Source organism: Vicugna pacos, chromosome 2 (assembly GCF_048564905.1).
Source record: "Vicugna pacos chromosome 2, VicPac4, whole genome shotgun sequence".
Classification (NCBI taxonomy): Eukaryota; Metazoa; Chordata; class Mammalia; order Artiodactyla; family Camelidae; genus Vicugna; species Vicugna pacos.
In genome coordinates this window covers 103,341,944-103,361,703 of record NC_132988.1, presented here as the reverse complement: position 1 = coordinate 103,361,703, position 19,760 = coordinate 103,341,944, and the positions used below count along the sequence as shown (strand labels likewise).

General features: G+C 44.9%; 1 long non-coding RNA gene across 1 annotated transcript; it reads right to left on the bottom strand.

Annotated features, from left to right (window-relative positions):
- Nucleotides 1–10,210: 10,210 nt before the first annotated feature.
- LOC140700535 (uncharacterized) lies at nt 10,211–12,034 on the bottom strand. Its single transcript, XR_012078949.1, has 2 exons — nt 11,838–12,034; nt 10,211–11,267 (listed from the first exon to the last, which is right to left on the bottom strand). It is a non-coding gene; the product is annotated as an uncharacterized lncRNA (long non-coding RNA).
- Between the last annotated feature and the right edge of the window lie 7,726 nt (nt 12,035–19,760).

Genomic DNA, 19,760 nt, shown 5'->3' with positions numbered 1-19,760 from the left:
AATATTTTTTAAAATATATTAACTCATTTAAGAATATCAATAATAAACCCATATAGGTTAATACGACATTTTTGTGTGAAAATTTTATTTTCCAAGACAAAAAAGTAATTTGCACATTTGTTTAATGTCTGGCTTAACAGAAGATGCTAGATTCTCATTTCTACTTCTGCATTTGATCTGTTGCTCCGTCATGTGGCCTTTGGAAAACTACTGTATACACTCATAAGAAGATGAGAATAAAAAGGCAAAAAAGCTTTAATGGTAGTGTAAAAATACTTATGATCATGCAACCCCCCTGAAAAGGTCCTAGAGACCTGGAAATGTCTCTGGACCACACTTTTGAGTCTGGTTGTCTGTTTTTTCTTTTTCTTGGACTTAGACCTGTTGAGGAATGTATATCTGGTTGCACTCGCTCAGAGTTGCTTGTGAACTGTGCTTAGGCATGTCCATAATGAGGGAGGTTATAAGAGCAGAGGAGAAACTGACAAAATTTCCTATTGTTAAAACTGAAATGAAGTTGTTGGCTCCTTCATTTTCAACGTCAAACAATACCCTCTCTAGGAAAACTCTGGCTGACATTTTTTTAATCGCAGCACCAGAAATAGCCACACTGCCAAACAGTTGGTGCATGTCCTGTGAACGTTAATTTGTATAACTTGTTTCCCTCTTTGTATTGGCTGATAGGAAGCTCAACCACATTTGTGGTCTAGTTTTTGAAAAAGTACCTAGGACCTTGTGGAATTTATCTGAGCCATTACATTCCCTTCATTCTTTTTTTCCCAACTTTATTTTCCTTTCTCCTTTCCCACTTTAGTTTTTGATCTTATATTGTATGTTAGAACCCTCATTTTTTTTTTTGAGCTTGGGCACAAACAGTATTTATTCAATTGAAAAGCCATTTACAATCTAGTAAAGGAAATGATGTAAATCCACAGATAAGATTAAAATAATGTGAACTATTAAAAGTACCTTTAAAAGAGGTTCAGAGTGTCTTCTGACACTGAGCACATGCAAGCCCTGTGTCCCTGCAATTCTAGTTATTTATGCAGCAGAAATCCATCCAAAATTTACCAAAAGACAGTCTAGAATGTTCACAGCAGCTCTGGAAACTTACCAAATGCCCATCAACAATGCAATGACTAAATAAACTGTGACATACACGATGGAATACAATGCAGCAGTGAGAAGAACAACAATGGAATGAATCTCACAAACAATGTGAATGAACCAAGCGAGTCACAAGAGTACTTTTAGATTCCATTCAGATAAAGAATAAAAATGGGATGAGTTAAGCCATAGAGTTAGAAGGTATGATAGTGACTACTCCTAGGAAGAGGGGGCGGGGTAGTGACTGGGAAGGGGTATAGGAGTCTCCAAGGCACTGGTAACATTCTGTTTTTCTGATCTGAGTGCAGGTTACATGGGTGTATTGAGCTGTACAAATTCACATACTTTTCTAAATGTATGTCATACTTCAATACATTTTTAAAAAAGATACAAAGATTGTGGAATCAGGAAACTTTCCAGAGAACCACCTTGTCCAGCGGGAGGAGTACGGGTTTCAGGAGGGATGGTAAAACTTATCCCGCAGGGTTGTTGGGGAAATTAGGAACATACTGTATGTGAGGTGCCCAGCAAATATCGACCTGGCAGAGGTCAGATGAATGATCGCTATTATCATTGATGGAGAAGCTGACATTTGAACAGAGCTATGAAAAGTGCCTGGGATTCAGACACACAGTGAGAGACACAGGTGTGGAGTCAGCAAAGCTAAGCACACATTTGAGAGATGGTTTGGCTGGGATGCAGGCTTGTGTGGCGAGACACTGAACCAGAGGCTTTACCTGGCCTGTGCACCACCAGCCCTGGCTGGACATACACCGGGCACTTGTCAGTATTTGCATGGATCGAATGAGCAGTAGAAAGAATGAGGGAGGGAACAAATGAAAGGAATGGTGTTTAGGGCCTGAAGATCAAGCTGATAAGCTTTGTTTAATTAATAAACATGAAGTATCATAAGCAGGAAGTGGTCTGTGTGAGACTCACCTGTCCACGTGACAGGTACAGAAACAAAGAATAATTATTGAGAAACATTAATAGCAGATTTTGTCTTATGAATCGGAGTTTTAAAATTTGGCTCTTCTGTATATTTTTTAAAATTTTTAATGATATTAATTTTATCGTATTTTCCAGGTCTCTGGCGGATTGGTGCTTAGAAGCAAATAACTGGGCTTTGCCGCAGGTAGTTTACAAAGCTCTGACTTGGAGGACGGGGCTTGGTAGGTGTTCTCAGGTCCTGACCCCGCGGCTCAGAAGCCCTGTGTGCTCAGCCAGCTGACAGGCCCCGGGTTCTGAGGCATCAGCAGATGAAACACCCGCGTTTCTTAGCCCTGGGCGGGACTCCAAGGACAAGCAATTTCACTCTCCCAGACTTCACTCGCACCTGCTGAGTGCGGGAAGCCTTCCACAGCTTATCCTGCCTGGTGGTGACAAAATATACGGCTCATTGGCAACCCCTGTGTGTGGGAAGGTAGCAGGCTGGGTCGCCTGCTGCGCTGATCCACTGAATGTGGCCTGAAGGGGGACATTAACTCGGCTGCTCTCTTTCCTGGAGCAGGACAGCCAGGCAGTGGCAGGAGGTCACCCTCCCCGAGGACCCCACAGCTGATTGGAAGCAGCAGGGCGTCCCTTCCCTCCTCTGCTTCTGCTAAGTGGTGTTTCCCAAACTGATCGTCTGAACACACTGGGGTGAAAAGAGGAGTCACCACTCCTTCTGAGAGCCAGGCAACAGTACAGGGATGGCGGTCTCTGCCTGAGGTTCTCTCTGTTACCCTCTGTGATTACAATAAATGCCAAAAAAAAAAAAAAAGAGATGCTTTGTCCAGACTTTTTTGGTTGTAAGTGACAGAAAACCAAACTCCACATGGTGCTAAAAGGGAATTTGGTCACGTAATTGAAAACTCCAGAGTCATAATCATTTTCTACAGTTGTAATCATTTTTTAGACTATGAAAGACATAAGTCACAATCATCTGCGAATGTAAAAAGTGCTTAAGCCCAGCACCTCCAAAAGAAAGAGTCATGCTCGATATCCTAGACAGTGACAGGTTTTCTCTCTCCTGGTTAGTCACTCTCTGCCCAACATCTCACTCCCTGTCTCATGGGGATATTTAATCCCACTTCCTAACCCCAGTTTAGTTCTTCCCTCTCCCACTCTTTCTCCCTGCTTTGGGTGCTGACTTCACCCCATGCCCCAGGAGCAGGCATGTGGTCCAAGTCTGGCCAATCAGAACATGGTGCAAACTCCTGGCCCCAGAGATTGGATCTGAGGTTAGCAAGGGACCAAAATCAAGCTAATGAGGTCTAGCTCGAGTTAATCTTGCCTGTTGGCATATGTGGTTAGATTAATGTGGTCTCTTTTTCATCAGATTTGGAGCTATTTGCAGCCATCTTGCCACCATGAGGGCAGAGCTGGTCTGAGACTAACAAACACAATCATAGAAAGAAACAATAGGAGACAGAAGCCAGATCCAGATGATGTTGTTCACACCTGGGTTCATTTATGTCTGAAGCAGGATATCTCTGGATGAATGAATAATGTCAATAAATTCCCTTTTTGCACCAGTTTAGATTGGGTTTGTCACATGCAACCAAAAGAGTCTTGATGAGGCATTTCAATTTTATATTTTAATCATTTTTTCTAAAATGTATTCCACATGTCATTTCCACCTTAAATAAAGGCTGTTAAACATAATTCAGCCGCCCTTTGTAATTTGAGCTTATTATTCTTGTACAGCTGTGTCTAAGGGGCTTTGGGGGTAGGTCAGACGTTTGCCTGCTGTGCTTGTGAGATTTCTGGCTTTTCTTATCTCTGTCCTGACTCACAGCTATAAGGAAGAGGCTCTGGCTTCATCTCGGATTTGCTGCTTCTAGTCTACAGTGAGATTGGAACGCATTAGCCAAAATTCTGGAATCTGGCATCAAATAAAAGTAAACGCTTTTAATGTGGATTTAGAGGCTCTGGTGTGGATAAAGTACAAGGGCTTTGTGACATTTTGGCTGCCCCAAGGTGTTTTGTTTTTGTTTTTTTTTTCTTTTTCTGTTTTGGTATTTGCTTTCTGTTTCTGCATTGTTCTGGATAGATGAGGTTTCTTCATATTTCTGTTGGTTGAGAATTTTACTGTAAGATTTTCACACTAGAGGGTTGTGCAGTGTGAACAAATGAGCTAGGCTTGGAATGTCTTATAACTTAGCAAAGTTATTTAGTTTTCTTCCAAGAAGGAACAGTAACCCACAGTAGTATTCTGAACTTCAGGCTGACTTTTAACTGGTTTTTCTTCTTTTCTAAAACATCCCCTTTATTTTCAACCTCTAATAGCATACACTGACTTGCAAGGGGAGAGAAAAAAAAAAGCAAGCATGCTTGTATCAGAGGGAGTGGATCTACTTAAGGCAGATGTGGAATCAATTTGGGCAAATGTGAGTTGCCAGCTTCGGAACTTTCCTGCTACGTGCATGTGTCCTGGAGTACACTGGAGCCACTTAACCTCATAAATGTGATGCCGGGATACAGAGTAAACATGTGTAAGGGGCACGCTGTTTGCTGCCCTCGCTAAGTTGAGCGAAATCCTGAAGGGGCTTACTCCCTCTGAGAAGTTCAAATGAAGACAACTGTGTTTAGGAAAAAATACAACCGATGTCTGGTTTTGAAATTACTAGGAAAATGGCAGCTCCAGGGATTTAATCTTGTGGAATAAGCAAAATCTGCTCTCTAAAATGGCTATTTTTTTATTTTTATTTGTGCTTCCACTCAATGTGGACTCACATTGCAAACGTAAGATACCCAAGCACAAAACCATCATTTGGTTTTTGTAACAAAGAGAGCAGGACTTGGTTTTTGCCAGTCCTGCCTTTTGAAGGTTCAGCCTGTGGCTTTGGAGAACAAGTCAGGCAGCGGACTGAGAATCTCAGAAGGGTCGCTCCTGTTCTCCATTAACAAGACACATGACTCCTTGACCTGTTAGGGCTCCCCATTAATGTCGCACCAGCTCTTGCCAAACACAGTGGTTTTCAGTTATGGTGAGAATAATTGCAGTGAGTTAATAGCAGAGAATGTGGTACAGCAAGTCCCCGAGGCCCTGGCCTCCTGCATGTGTGTCCAGTAAAGGAAGGGGAAGACAAGTGAGGGCGGTTGTTTCTCTAGCCCCTAGAATGCCTAACACCATTACACAAACATAGGTGGGATGGGCTCAATTGTGTCCCCTCAAAATTCACAGGTTGAATTCCTAATCCCCAGCATCTCAGAATGTGACTGTATGTGGAGACAGGGTCTTTAGAGAGATGATTAAAATAAAATGTGGCCAACAGCTGGCAAGAAAATGGGATCTCAGTCCTGCAACCACAAGGATATAAATTCTGCCAACAACTGGTGAGCCTGGGAGAGGACCCTGAGCTCAGGGTTCTGAGATCACAGCCCCAGCTGACACCTTGATTTCATCCAGGTGAGACCCTGAACAGAGGATCCAGCTAACCCATACCCGGACTATTGACCCAGGAAACAGACAATTTTGTGCAGTTTTAAGCTGTTAAGTATATGGTAATTAGTTACAAAGAATGCATAACTGATATACCCTACTTCAGGACATCCTCCATGATCTGGCCTCTCCCACCGCCGACTTCATGTCTCTTCCTTTCTCTCCTGTTCTCTCTGCTCCAGGCACAACGACCTCCTCACTATTCCGGGACCACATCAGGCCTGTGTGTGTTTCCACCTCAAAAAGTCTGTTTTCTCCACCTTGAATTCTCTCCCACCAAATTTCTCCACGGCTTCTTCTATTACCTTCTTCAAACCTTTTCTCAAAGAGGGTCCCCTAATCTCCACATTTAAAACTGCAACCTCTCCACACAGAACCTGGCACCCCCAACCCCTCCCACCCCCCACCAGCACTGTAGAGCTCACACATTTATTGTGAGTGTTATTCTGTAACACTATGTATAATTCACTAATTTATCATGTATCTTACGTGTTCGCTGCATCTCCTGTTGGAAAATACATTCCACAAAAGCAAGGTCCATGTCCCTCTTGTTCACTGATACATCCACGCATTCAGAGCAGTACCTGACAATCAGTACTTATTGAATGAATGGATGGATATTGTTGTGGCTTTGAACAGGAAAATGCTTAATGTTTAGTCTCCCTGGAAAAGCTGCTGGTGTTCCACTAACATCCCCTCCACCCACCCTAGAGGTCAGCTGTGGACAGCTCCCAAGAAACTGACGCATCCTCGGTCTCTGACCGTGCACTCAAGGGACAAATGAGAATCACCAGGGAGTCAGCCCCAAGGAGCAGCCCCCAACCAGCAGGGGCTGGGAGCTGGGGAAATGACCCACTGTGGGACTGAGCCCCAGATGTACACAGCAACAATCCACTTATTAACACCCCTTAACTGGCTTCCTTCTTTTGCCTGTCCCCCTTCCCTCTTCCCACATCACCTCCCAAATAAATGACATGGCTTTAAATCCCTGTTTCAGTGACTGTCTTTAGCCTTTTGTTTCTTTAGCTTTTTTGCCTTTAGCTTTAGGTTCTCGGTTTGAAGTGTTAAGATTACAAGCCACATTCTTAAACACAGCTTTGGGATTGACCAGTAGATGAAGCCTCAAATATTTACCCTGAGGAAGATCACACGATTCATCCCCTTCAGAATCTTAGAACCAGAGGATCATAGAAAGCTTTGAGCCCAGGGGATCCCGAGACTTCTTGGGATGGGTTAGAGACAGAATTCCATCGAGGTAGGAATGAAGATCTAAGAACTGCTCTCAATATTTTGATACCTGAGAAGAAGCATGCATTTACCAATGACCAAACCATGCAGGCTAAACCTTTAGCCATTGGGGCTGGAGGCGTTGCTCCTTCTTACTGTATTTATGCTGATCAAAAGTGATTGCAATTACAGATCTACAATTGATTTCTACAAAGAGGGAAGACAATTTACTACTTCATCAAGGACATTAATGTCTGAAGGAATCTTTCTAAGTGGAGGCTTTTGGTGTGAGCACAGTTGGAAACCACTAAACTAATCCAACCCCTCTTGTTCTACCCGGGAGGCATCTGGGGTCAGGGGAGACCAAGAGGCTTGGCCAAGGTCACTCAGCTGGGGGTGAAAGGCCAGGGCTAGAACGCGGAACCTAGCTCCACACCCCTCACCTCACACAGGAGGAGAATGACATACTGTGGAGAATCTCAGATTTTTTTTTTTTTCTGAGAGCAGAGGTAATATAGGTTAATTTATTTAATTAATTTTTTTTAAATGGAGGTACTAGGAATTGAACCCAAGACTTCATGCATGCTAAGCACGCACTCTACCACTGAGTCATACCCTCCCCCTAGAATCTGGGATTGCTGGTTCATCTGGAGAATGTTTTGATAGAGCCAAAATGTTCCTTAAAAAAGCACAGTGAATGAATTTTACCCATTAGGAGATAAATTAGCTGCAATGACAAAATGCTGAATATTTACAAGACCAAATGAGCTTCTCTGTGGGAAACAGCTGCATGCCCCCTGAAGAATAGTACTAAAAACATATTCACTCCACCCGGAAGCACTGTGCTGTAATTACATGCCTGGCACATAGTAGGCTCTTAGTACCTAAGTCTTTGACCTTGGGCAAGTGACGCGACCCCCTTCAGACCTCTTTCTCCCAGTAAGTAAAATGTGGGGAGGGGGAGCACACAATCTAGTGCGAAGACCTTGTTTCCAGTCATAACTTTGCCATGGGACCCAGGGTGAGTCACTCCACCTTTCTGAGCCTCAGTTTCCACATCTGTAAATAGAGAATCTATTATAAGCTCTCTAAGAGGCCTTTTAGCGCAAATATTCTGAGTCTGATGGCCTCGATGTTCCCACACATCCCTTTTCAACTCTCACAATCTCTGATTTTATTGGATTTGGAATTGATTTGCTTCTGAGATTGATTTTTTTTTAACCCAAGTAAAAATAAAATGACACCTTCCCTTCAGTCGGGCTAATCCCAAGCAAGCAGCTCAGAGATGCACAAAGAGGTGTCAAGTAGACAAATGGGAGTGAGGGCAACCACAGCAGGGGCGTTCTGAAACCTGTCTCCTTGCAGCCAAAGGTGATGCTTGGGTAATTACTCTCACCCAGGTGCCGGCTGGAAGGAGGGAAGGCCAGAGGCCCTTCTCTGACAAAACCCAGGGAAAGTTATGAGCAAGAGGATTGCTAAAATATGGATTTCCTCAAAGCCCTATGTTTAGATTCCTTTTTGAAGAAAACAAGCTGCTTCAGAGTGTGTCTTTTTCAGACCAAGATCTTCCCAGAACTCTTGGCACGATGTCATGTCATCATCCCAACCTGGTCTCTCTCATGGTGGGGTGGTGGGTATCCAGGGGCAGAAACCAGAAACACAGGTTTTTGAAAGAATACGACCTACAGTAAATCCTGCGTTAGAATTTAATTCTCTATCTGTTTGCAATATTTCTCTGCATGTGTGTGTGCACATGTGTGCAAAGGTGTGGTGATAAAAGTAATGTGATCAATTTCCATTTTAAGCAGAACTATTAGAAGTTATATGCTCAGGTGATCAGGCACCTTGAACTGCCATGTGCTTATCCCAACGATGCCACCCCTGGGGAAATAATTTTTACAATTCTTTTTTCATTCTTGCTTTCTGAGTCGAAGTCACAGTCTTCGGAATTTCCTCATTGGTAGAGAAATGAGGTCTTTTAGGGGTGAATTTGAGTTTAAATAGCCTTAAGTAATTCAGAACAAGACTTGTGGATAAGTTAGGTTCTCCAGCTCTTTAAAAACAGGGCAAATTCTGCCTGATAAATGTGGAAGGAATGAGAGACTTAGAAAACCATCATTCTGTGACTCCTCAGGAAAACATTGATTTAGACAGTGATCATCAATGCATGAACTCATTGGATGAAAGATTGATGGGAAACTCGACCACAGAAGGATCAGGCTGTCACTGCCTGAACCAATGATCAATCTTCGCATCACTGAAAGCAGGACATTGTCTGTTTCCCAATGTGATGTGATACCTAGCATGTAGTACCACCGGGGGGTGGTTCCTGCCACAAGTGCCAATTATGCCCCCAGAGCTAATTTCCATTCATAGGAATTACGGAGGAATAAAAGAACAAGAAAAATGACTTACCTGACACTACAAGGAAGTGTAGTGTCTTTCAGGACAACTGACCCAATTTCTACAGGTTAGTGGTGTGAAACAAAGATGGTGGCAGGAGTATTCAAGATTAAAAGAGAATGGGGTGAGAGGAAAGATGAAAAAGGAATGAAGAGACATAACCAACAAAAAGTACAAATCTTTTTGAACAAACTGACTACAGAATGGATACCTTCATGATAGCTGGGGAAATTGCTTATGGTCTGGGCATAAGACAGTATCAGAGAATTATTGTTAATTTTGTCAGGCGCAGTCTTAACTTTGTGATTATGTGAAACCGGGTTGACATGTTTTTGAGCTGCATGTTGAAGAACGTAGGGGTGAAATGACCTGATGCCAGGGTTTGCTTAGGAATACATCCGCCTAGGACAAAACACAAAGAGAACGCTTAACTGGATGGAGATAAAGTGAACGTCACAGAATAATTATTTTATCTGAATGATGGATGTGTGGGCTTCATTACGCTAGTCTCCTTATTTGTGTTTAAAATGAGAAAAAAAAAACACTGGGAGGAGGAAGTGGTGGTGACTTTCAAACACTGGTTGTTCTAAAGGTGGGTGTGGACCACAGGTTCTGTGGGGTCCTTTCAATGTCAGTTAATGAAATATATTTCTCTACAAGGGGAGGAGGAGAAGGAGGAACATCTCCATGTACGGGATGTAATAATCACCAGGATGTATTTTTAGTGATAGAACAAGAAACAGAATAGTGGGCTTAGGGTGCAGCCATTTGAGTTTAAAAAAACATGGGGATGGGGTGAGAGGGCTAATCTACCTTCCTCTGGGAGAAGTAAAAGAAGTCACTGGTTATTGCTTCAAAGATGAGAAACTGGTGGCTGGGACAGGGAAGAAGGGAAATTTACCATGTACGCTTTTGTATTTTTTGAGTTTTGGACAGTAGGCATGTATTACCTATTCAAAAGTGCAATTTGAATGAAAAACAACCAAAAAAAAAAAAGAGCATTGCATTTATTCCTCTATTTTAAGCAGGGTATTTTTAGTCTAGAGCATCTCTTAACCTTTGAAGAATTTTAAGTTTGGGGAGAGGACCACATCTTTCATGCCTCTCTTCTTTAAGAAACACCTCCCACAGAACATGCTGAGGGAATGGCCTAGGGACACAGTTCTACATGGCAGCCATAACGGAAAATCTACTACCTTAACCACACTTAAGTGTAGAATTCAGCAGTTAGCACACCCACATTGTTGTGTAACCAAACTCCAGAACTCTTTTCATCTTGCAAAACTCAAACTGTGTACATTAAACAGTAACTCCCCATTCTCTCCTTCCCCGAGCCCTGTGTAGACCACCATGCTACTTTCTGTCTCTATGAATTTGACTTCTCCAGGTAGCTCATATGAGTGGGATCATAGACAATTTGCCTTCTTGCAGCCATCTTACTCACTTAGCATAACGTCTTCAAGATTCATCCACGTTGCAACTTATGTCAGAATTTTCTCCCTTTTTAAAGCTGAATAAGATCCCACTGTGTGTCTTTACCGCATTTTATTTATCCATTCATCTGTTGGACATCTGGGTTGCTTTTAGCCATTGTGAATAATGCTACTATGAACATAGGTCTCTTTAAGACCCTCTTTGAATTCTTTTTGGTATATACCCAGAAGTAGAACTGCTAGATTATATGATAATTCTATGCTTAATGTTTCGAGGAACCGCCGTACTGTTTTTCATACCAACTGTACCACCTTAGACTCTTCCCAACAGTGCACAAGGGCTCCAATTTCTTCACATCCTCGCAGACATTTATCATTTGCTACTTTTGATAATAGCCATGTCATGGGTGTGAGGTGGTTTTAATCTGCATTTCCCCGATGTCAGTTCCTTTTTCTTGACTTGCTGCCTTATCTTCAGTTCTGCTCTCTTGCTGTGGTCCTTTACAAAGTCTGTCATTTTCTTGAGGGTTTTTGTTTTCCAAATGTACGGTGGCATTCATTATTGGTTCTCTATATATTTTGGAGGCCAAAGACTTTTGGGGCAGACAAACACATTGTAAAGTTTCCATTTAGACAGTCAGCTTATGATGCGGAGCAGTAGAATAGATGGTCTAGAAGAGCCAAGAGGAGAAAATCGATTCAATGTAGCTCTAGACTGTCTGCTCCTCAGCGATGTCTTTGCAGTAGGTTTGCCGCCTTCCGCTGAATAGTTGTTGTGATTTTAAGTTTTGTTTTTTATAGTATTGGCAAATTCTGGTAATTTCCAAGAGGGTTTGAGTGCCTGAAGTGTGGGTAGGTAGTGTTCCTTAAAACTTTCCACCTCCTAAGAGTGTATTATGAAGAAAGGCATCACGTGAACATCCAAGAGAAATCATGCCAGAAAGAGAGCAGAGTGAGTGCAAAGATCCTAAAGCAGGAGTTTGTCTGCACTTCCCTGACCACAGCAAGGAGGCTGTGGGGCTGGAGCACTGCTGTCAGAGAGGGCAGTGGTGAGGGATGAGGATGGAGGTGGTAACCATGGCGATGAATTCCTTTACTGGGGCTGCCATAGCACGGTACCACAAACTGGGTGGCTTAAAACAACAAAGATCTGTTGTCTCATTGTTCTGGAAATTAGGCGACCAAAATCAAGGTGTTGGCAAGGTTCGTTCCTTCTGGAGAATCCACCCCAAGCATCTCACCTGACTTCTGGTAACTGTGGACAATCCTTGGCGTTCCTCGGCTTGTAGATATAGCACTCCAATGTCTTCCTCCATCTTTACATGGCATTCTCCCCACGCATGTCTGTGTCCAAATTTCCTCCTTCTTATAAAGACAGCAATCATACTGGGCTAAGGGCCCTCCCTATTCCAGTATGACCTCATCGTAAGTAATTACATCTGTAGCCACCCTAGTTCCAAATAAGGGCACATTCTCAGGTACTGGGAGGTAGGGTGTCAGCATATCTTTGAGGGAACACAATTCAACCCTGCTGAACTGAGGAGCTTAAAAAAATGCATTATTTAACCATAAGATAGCAGAGGCCTCACACTGGATAGAGTCCCAAGGATCATACAACTGCCACCTCCCTAAATCCTAGACATTTAAGGGTCTGGGAGCCAGATTAATCAACGAAACCAGGAGACAAAGGCTGAGGGAAGACTTGGCAAGCCCACAGGCCTGCATGGCTGGGCTTCGCTGTTCCAGCACATACCAGGGCCTGCAGTTTAACCTGTGGCTGAAGGGTGACACAGCAGGGTAGATGTTAAGTGCAAGGACTGTCTAGGCTCAAATTCAAGTGCTGCCATTCAGGGCTGTGTGATCTTAGGCAAGTTACTTATCCTCTCTGTTTCTTGGTTTCTTTATCTGAAAATTGAGGAAAATGAAACAATCTATCTCACAAAGTGATCATAAGGATTATATGGGTCAATCCAGGAAAAGAGCTTAGAACAGTGCCTGACAGCTGGCCAGTGTCCCCGACGTGTTAGTGGATGTTATCACTGGGGTAGGGCTGGGGGATAGTCTGCTCAGATGATCCTTTCCAAGTAGGGAGATGGTTAATTCAAATGGAAGTTGAAAAGAGGTTAATGAAGACGAAGATGCTATTTTCAGAGGCTTGGGCAGAGTTAAGGGAGCCAATAAAGGATGATGAAGCACCCAGGGACCAACAAGAGCAGGATTCCAGGCGGGGCAGGGGGAGGAAGTGGAGTCAGGGAAAGGTGATGCGCACTGGCGGGACCGAGGGACCAGGGCCGCCTGGCAAGCTGTCAGGGAGGGAGGGGGAGAAACGAGGCTTTTCCCCTCCTCCCTCCTCCCGCTTCCCGATTTCCTGCTGGTAACTCCCCATTCCTGCGGGTGATCTCCCAGTGCTCACTGTCTCCTGACTGAACTCAACCCAGTGTCAAAAGACAGAGGAGTCCAGCAGATTCCAGGTCCTAGAAGGACAGAGGCTGGAACTAGAAGGGTAAATGCAGAATTAACAGCTCACCTGCCTCCCAGAGACTGGTCTGACTGGGGACTCCAGGACATCATGAAAGCAGTGTATGTTCCCTGAGTCACACCCACTGGGAAGGAGAGACGTAGCACTTGGTGCTCACCCGGATTTCACATGCTTCCTGCAGGCAGCTTGGGGCCGCACAACTACTTCCGGTCGAAGGACTGGGAGCAGAGGCGATGGCTGTCACACGCTGGCCCAAGCAGTTAGAGGCCAGTGCGCCGCTGCCACCATCTCTTCCTCTCACACAATGAGGCTGTAGAGGCCACATGTATCTCGAGAAAAAAGTCTTTTTTTAATTTGCTTTTTGAATCAATTCACAGGTTTTTTTCCCTTAAAAAGGAGATTTTCTCTTTTTTTGCATTTAAAAATTTTTATACAATTTTTAAAGGTTACTTTCTATCTATAGTTATCACAAAATACTGGCGGTATTCCCCGTGTTGTACAATACATTCTGGTAGCCTGTCTCACACCCAAAGGTTTGTCTCTCCCTCTCTCCCACCCCTATGTTGCTGCCCCCACCCCCAGAAATCACTAGTTCTTTCTTTCTGTGAGTCTGCTTCTTTTTCATTATATTCACTAGTTTGTTGTCTTAGGAGAGAGGGCTTGTATCAATAGTTTATTTGTTTAGTTACTTACGCCAACCTCAATCACCAGCGAACTGGAGACAGAGCAGTTTCAAGATGGAAGAGGAACGCCCAGCCTGCGTCAGATTTAACCTGAGTGAGAAGAAACCCTTTCTGAGGATGAGCCTCTGAGATCTGGGGATGCAGCCGCAGCAGCATAACCTGTCACATCCTGACTGATGCAGAGGAAGGTGACCCAGGCCTGGAGATGCCCTGGGCAGCGGAGAAGAAGTCCCTGCCGAGACTTGGAAATACATTGGAAATAATTTAGAAGAAAAATATCACCCTGCCCACCTCCATCCCAAAAGACAGCTGGCAACTGACTGTCTTCTAAGGTCTTAGCTGTATCCTCTGAGTGCGTGGGTCTCAGGAAGGAGAAACTGGACTGAAGGTACAATGTGGGGCAGGAAACCAGGCTCTGAGGGAACCGGGTTGGGGTGGGGGTGCGGCTGAGGCAGGGGATGGGAGGGGCCCTTCCCCAGCGTCCTCAGCCCCACAAAGGCTCTAATTAGAAATGATGTGTTTCAGTAATGAAGCACTTTTTTCTTTCAAGGAGCTGAGGTGCTGAGGTAAATATTATACCCTTTGAAGATCTGCTTGTGCCGTGAACATCAAAGGGTAGGGAGGGTCCCTTTCTGAAATTTAAATGTAAGGCTTTACTTCTCAATGTCTTGTTGCTGTTTTAAATTAATGCCTAGAACATCACAGGATTCACAAAAGAAGCAAAAGTCCAGATGCATGAACTGAGCCCAAAAGAAACAGGCCATGGGGCAAGTCCGAGGGGCGAGCGCCCACCCTGGGCCCAGTGGGAGGACAGCTGGGCCCATGACTTTTCAGAACCTGGAGTCCAGGGGGACCCAGTGGTCAGTGGTCAGGCTCCTGGACCTGGAAGCCCAATGCGAGAGATTCAGACCCAGAGACAGAAGCCAGTCAACAGAGGACCTACTGCCTCAGTCTGGGGTCTGGATCTCAGGCCCCGTGCCTTGGGAGGACACCTCACAGGACCCTAACATGCACAGCAGGAGATGCCAATGTGAAGAAAGCGAGGTGAGACTTAGAAAAGGCAACAGGAGAGGAAAATTCTCAACTGAGTGTAGGAGCTGGACCAGGTCCTCCCCAGGAAGCTGCAAGGCTAAGCTGTTGGGGCCCCCAGTCTCCTAACTGAGACATCGTGTGCCCTGTCACCACCGTCAACCAGCCATCGGGGCCGGGGTTCCCCACTGTGGCTCCCACAGAAAAGGTGGGAAGCATTAAAAAGGTGCTTACGCTTAGGCCAAACCTCAAACCAGTCAGATTCTCGGGGCGGGGGTTGTGATAAAGCTCCCCGTTGATTTTCACGTTCAGCCGGTTCTGAGCAAAGCCAATGGAAAACCACTGGTTTTCTGAGTGTGGCCCCCCAGGCCAGCAGCAGCCCCCCGGGAGCTTGTGGAGAATGCAGATCCCCAGGCCGTGCCCTGCCCTACAGGCTCAGAAACTCTGGGGGTGGAGGTTGGCAAGCTGTTTTAACAAGTCCTCCAAGTGACTCTCACACACACTGAAGTCTGAGAACCAATGCACTTTGGGGGCGGAAAGGACCACCAACCTGTCTGCCTCTCCCCTGCGCAGACCAGCCCTCAGTCTATAGCAACAGTCGTGGTAGCGCGCCCCACAGCTGCTGATGCCCACTGACAGGTGCCTCCTGCGCATGCGAAGCCCTGCGTTAGGTGCTTTACATACCTTATCTTTGAGAAACCTCACAATATAGCTATGAGGTAGACACTCTGATCCTTTTTTTTTTTTTTTACAGAGAAAGGAGCAGTTTTCAGGAAGCTGAATCACCAGACCGAGGGTCCCCAGGCGGTCCGGCAGGAGCCAGATTCTGACTGCAGGGAGAGGGACTTTATTTCCCTAGGACAGTCTGGAAACACGCCTGGCAGGTGGTGATGCGCAGAGAGGAGGGGCTGTGTGTAGGGTCTGTCTCCTCCTCGAACCCTTGTGGTCTCTGAAGAGCAGGAGCACCGTGGGAGGTTCTGGCCGGATTGCTAAGAAAGACCAAAGCGTCCTGCTCCTCCTTTTTGGGCTGTGCCTTTGAAAGAGTGCCAGCTGTTCCCCTTCGTCTCAGTCACGATTTCCCTCCCAGCCCGGTGGCTCCCCTGCATTATTTGGAGCAGGTGTTCTGGGAGTCGCCAACCTCTGCACGCTTTCTCGGGATTCAGGGTCCCCTTTGCCCTCTGGACTATCTTAACACCATGACCTGGGAGGTAAAGAAGAAAGTGCCTCTGGTGGGGAGGGGGCGGTGGAGGAGGTCAGATGAATTCATTCTCACCAGAAACTTTTATCAGGATTATTTTAGTCGGAGTTCTCCAGAGAAACAGAACCAATAGGAGATTCTATGTGTCGGAAATAAGCTGGTCTGAGAGAATGACACACAGGAGCAGAGGGGAGTGAAGAAGAGAAACAGAGCTCCAATAAGGTTGGAATTCCTGGTTCCAGGAACCCTGAAGCCCTGCCCTTCTTGTGATTTTTCTTCATTGATATATATACACATATATATGTATGTATATAGCCATATAGTCAGTTACAATGTGTCAATTTCTGATGTACAGCATAATGTTCCAATCATGCATATATATATATGTATATACATATATTCGTTTTCATATTCCTTTTCATTAAAGGTTCTTATAAGATATTGAATATTGTTCCCTGTGCTATACAGAAGAAATTTGTTTTTATCTATTTTTATATATGGTAGTTAACATTTGCAAATCTCAAACTCCCAAATTTATCTTTTCCCACCCCTTTCCCCCCAGTAACCATAAGACTGTTTACTATGTCTGTGAGTCTGTTTCTGTTTTGTAGATGAATTCATTAGTGTCCTCTTTTTTCTTTCTTTTTTTTAGATTCCACATATAAGTGATATCATATGGTATTTTTCTTTCTCTTTCTGGCTTACTTCACTTAGAATGATGGTCTCCAGGTCCATCCATGTTGCTGCAAATGACACTATTTTATTCTTTTTAAGGCTGAGTAGTATTCCATTGTAAGAAGCTGAGGCATACTTGTGATTTTTTTTTTTAATAGAGGCACTGGGGATTGAACCCAGGACCTCGTGCATACTAAGCATGCACTCTACCACTGAGCTATACCCTCTCTCCACCTTTGTGGTTTTATTATACAAGCCAATCAATCCCAGCATTTTGCTTGATACATGTCTGTGAGATTTCTGTTGCCTGCATTGTGAGAAGCCTGAGTTATATAAGGACAGACTGGGAAAGGGCCAGGGCTGGACGAGGCCAGCAAGGTGCCCAGACAGGACAAGGGGGCCTCACTCTCAGGCTCCCGCACATGCACAGCTAGCCTCTGAAGTGAGTGCCTTCTTAAATTCGGTGCCCTTGACACTCCTCTTGTCTCTCTTCCTGGCCGTGGGTAGTAATCCCAGGATTTGGCCACAAATGAAAATCGTGACTTTGGGCGAGTCAAAAATAGAATTGTCCACTGACTCATTTGTTTGTTCATTGATTAAGCAAACAGTGGTTGGGTGCCTACTAGTGCCCGATGCTGTGGTCCACATCTGTGGAATGGGGCAGCAGATGAGGTTTGGTCCCTATGGAGGGGACAGCCTGGCCAGGAAGACTAACGTTGAGAAAACAGTAACTTGAGCTCTGTGTCTTAGAGAAGGGGAAGTCCGGTGTGTGGAGGGCATGGGGAGCTGGAGGACCCGGAAGCGGATGCTTTAACTCAAGACTGAAGGATGAATACGATTTGGATTGCAGAGAGAGACACACACACGTGCATGTACACACTGGAGAAGGGAACGTCATCCCAGGTAGAAACACATGCTCAAACACTCTCCATAACCATTCAATCTACGCTTGTACAACGTCTATTAGGAACCAGGCAGGGGTTTGCCTTCAGCAATGATGGAGATAAAATCATCATCCTACCCTCAAGGAATTGACCTTAACAGGGAAAGTTTCAGACAAGTTAGGGAACCCTGATCATGCAGAGCAATGGGGTACAGAGCAGGAGGTTCAGTTCAACCAGAGCAGGTAAAGGAAGGCTTCCAGGAAGGGCGGTGCCTGCCTGAGCTGGATTTTGAAAGATGAATATTAGATATTAGCCAGTCAAAGAAGTATTCAGGGCAAGCCAAGAAGAGAAACCAGCCCGAGAAAAGCAGAGAGGCGAGGGACTGCAGATGATTCTTTAAAGGATGAGTGGGTGCCCAGGCTAGCCCATGTCATGTAATGTAATGACAAAGAACAACAGTAGGAAGAATACTACAGTGGAGCTGCATCCAGGGCATCTCTCAGTGAGTCCCACGCACCAGGTTTTCTTCCAGCATGAGAACAGATAGCTATTTCTTCAGTGGAACACGGAATGAAGCAATTGGCTTGCATTTAAGAGTTTGTGCTGCGTGAAAAAATTACATGTCTTTAAACTAGAATGGAATTCACTGCACCAAGATGTTTGCACCATTAGACTCTGAGAAGCTAGAAGTAAATGAGACGGACCAAGGGCTCTCCAGATTGATGCCTTGCAGATATCACACTCTCTCTGGGGCACGATTAATTGAGGAGACTGGCAGGCAGTTGCCTACACATTTAAATTGTTATTCTCTTTCTTTTTCTCTCCCTGATCACAAAGATAAAAAAAGTTACATGTGGTGCAATTTTACTATTTGCCAAGAGCATAACCCCTTAGAAGAATTTGTGCTGGAACCAGAATGCCTGGTTTGAGCCCCAGCTCCACTCTTGGTGTATCCTTGAGCAAGTTACTTCCCTTTGCCTCAGTCTTCTCATCCATAAAATAGGAGTAATAATATCCTTAGGAGAAATAAATGAGTCAACGCACATAAAGTGCGAAGGCGAGTGATTGCACATAGGAAGTGCTCTTTTAAATAAGAGTCACGGTCATTGTTTTTATTGGTCTGTTATTCTAAAGAGCCTTAGGTCTGTAGTGTTACCACCATTCAGACTCAGTTTCTGTGGGAAAGGCAGGAGGGATCCTGTTTCCCACCTACAGGAGCCATGGTTGATGGGGTAGGGAAGATGTAGGCATCCAAGGCTGGGTTGGGGTTGGAGAGTTGTGGGGGAAACAATTGCGAGTTATGGAACCCCAGGGTGAGAGCCCACCCGACCACCCTCTGGATCAGGGCTCCAGTGCAGATCGAGTAGATGCCATTCCTTGGTGCGGGCAGTAAAGGGCGGGTGAGGCCAGTTGCCCAGGGTACTGGCAGCATCTCTTCACTTGGCCCATAGCCCGGGCAGCTTAGGACAAAATGCTTGGTCAGGCCTGGCCAGACAAGGGAGGTGGGTTTGTCTTTGATGTGTCCCCCATCTCCCCTGATGTCCAGTTTGCCTAGTCTAAGCCCCACAAGTCTAGGGCTTCATCCCATGAATTCAGCCACAGCTGCCTCACACCTGTTCCTCCTTCTCCCAGCCCATCAAGGCCCCAGGCCAGGTCCTTCCTCCCTACTCAGACCTCATCAGCCTACAGCCTTGCTACTCAAAATGTGGTCTTTGGCCTGGGCACCACCTGAAAGCTTGTTAGAAATGCAGAATGAATGGAATCTGAGTTTTAATAAGATCCCCAGGTAACTTGTTTGCATGTTGCAGTTTGAGAGACACTGACCTAAACCTACACGATTAATTCCTCTTCTGACTGCTCTCCCATGGTCCTTGCCAACCTCCTGAAAACTGGCTTTCCCAGCTGGGCCCAGAGAAGGGCCCTCCTATTGGGTTACATGGTTGGAGCTCATCTCACAACTTCAGCCTCTCCATCAGATGTCCCCTTTCTGCCCTACCAGTCCTTCCTTCCCCCTGAACTTCCATGGCAGCGCATTCAACCTCTATTGAAGGCTTGGGCTATTACATTGCAGTACAGCAAAAAATTAATTTTTTAATATATTTTAAATTATTTTTTAATCAAAGTGTCACATCAGAATTTAAAAAGTCAGTAAAAACTACAAAATACAAAATAAAATTAAAAAAACAGTAATGCCCTATTCACCTCCATCCCTATTC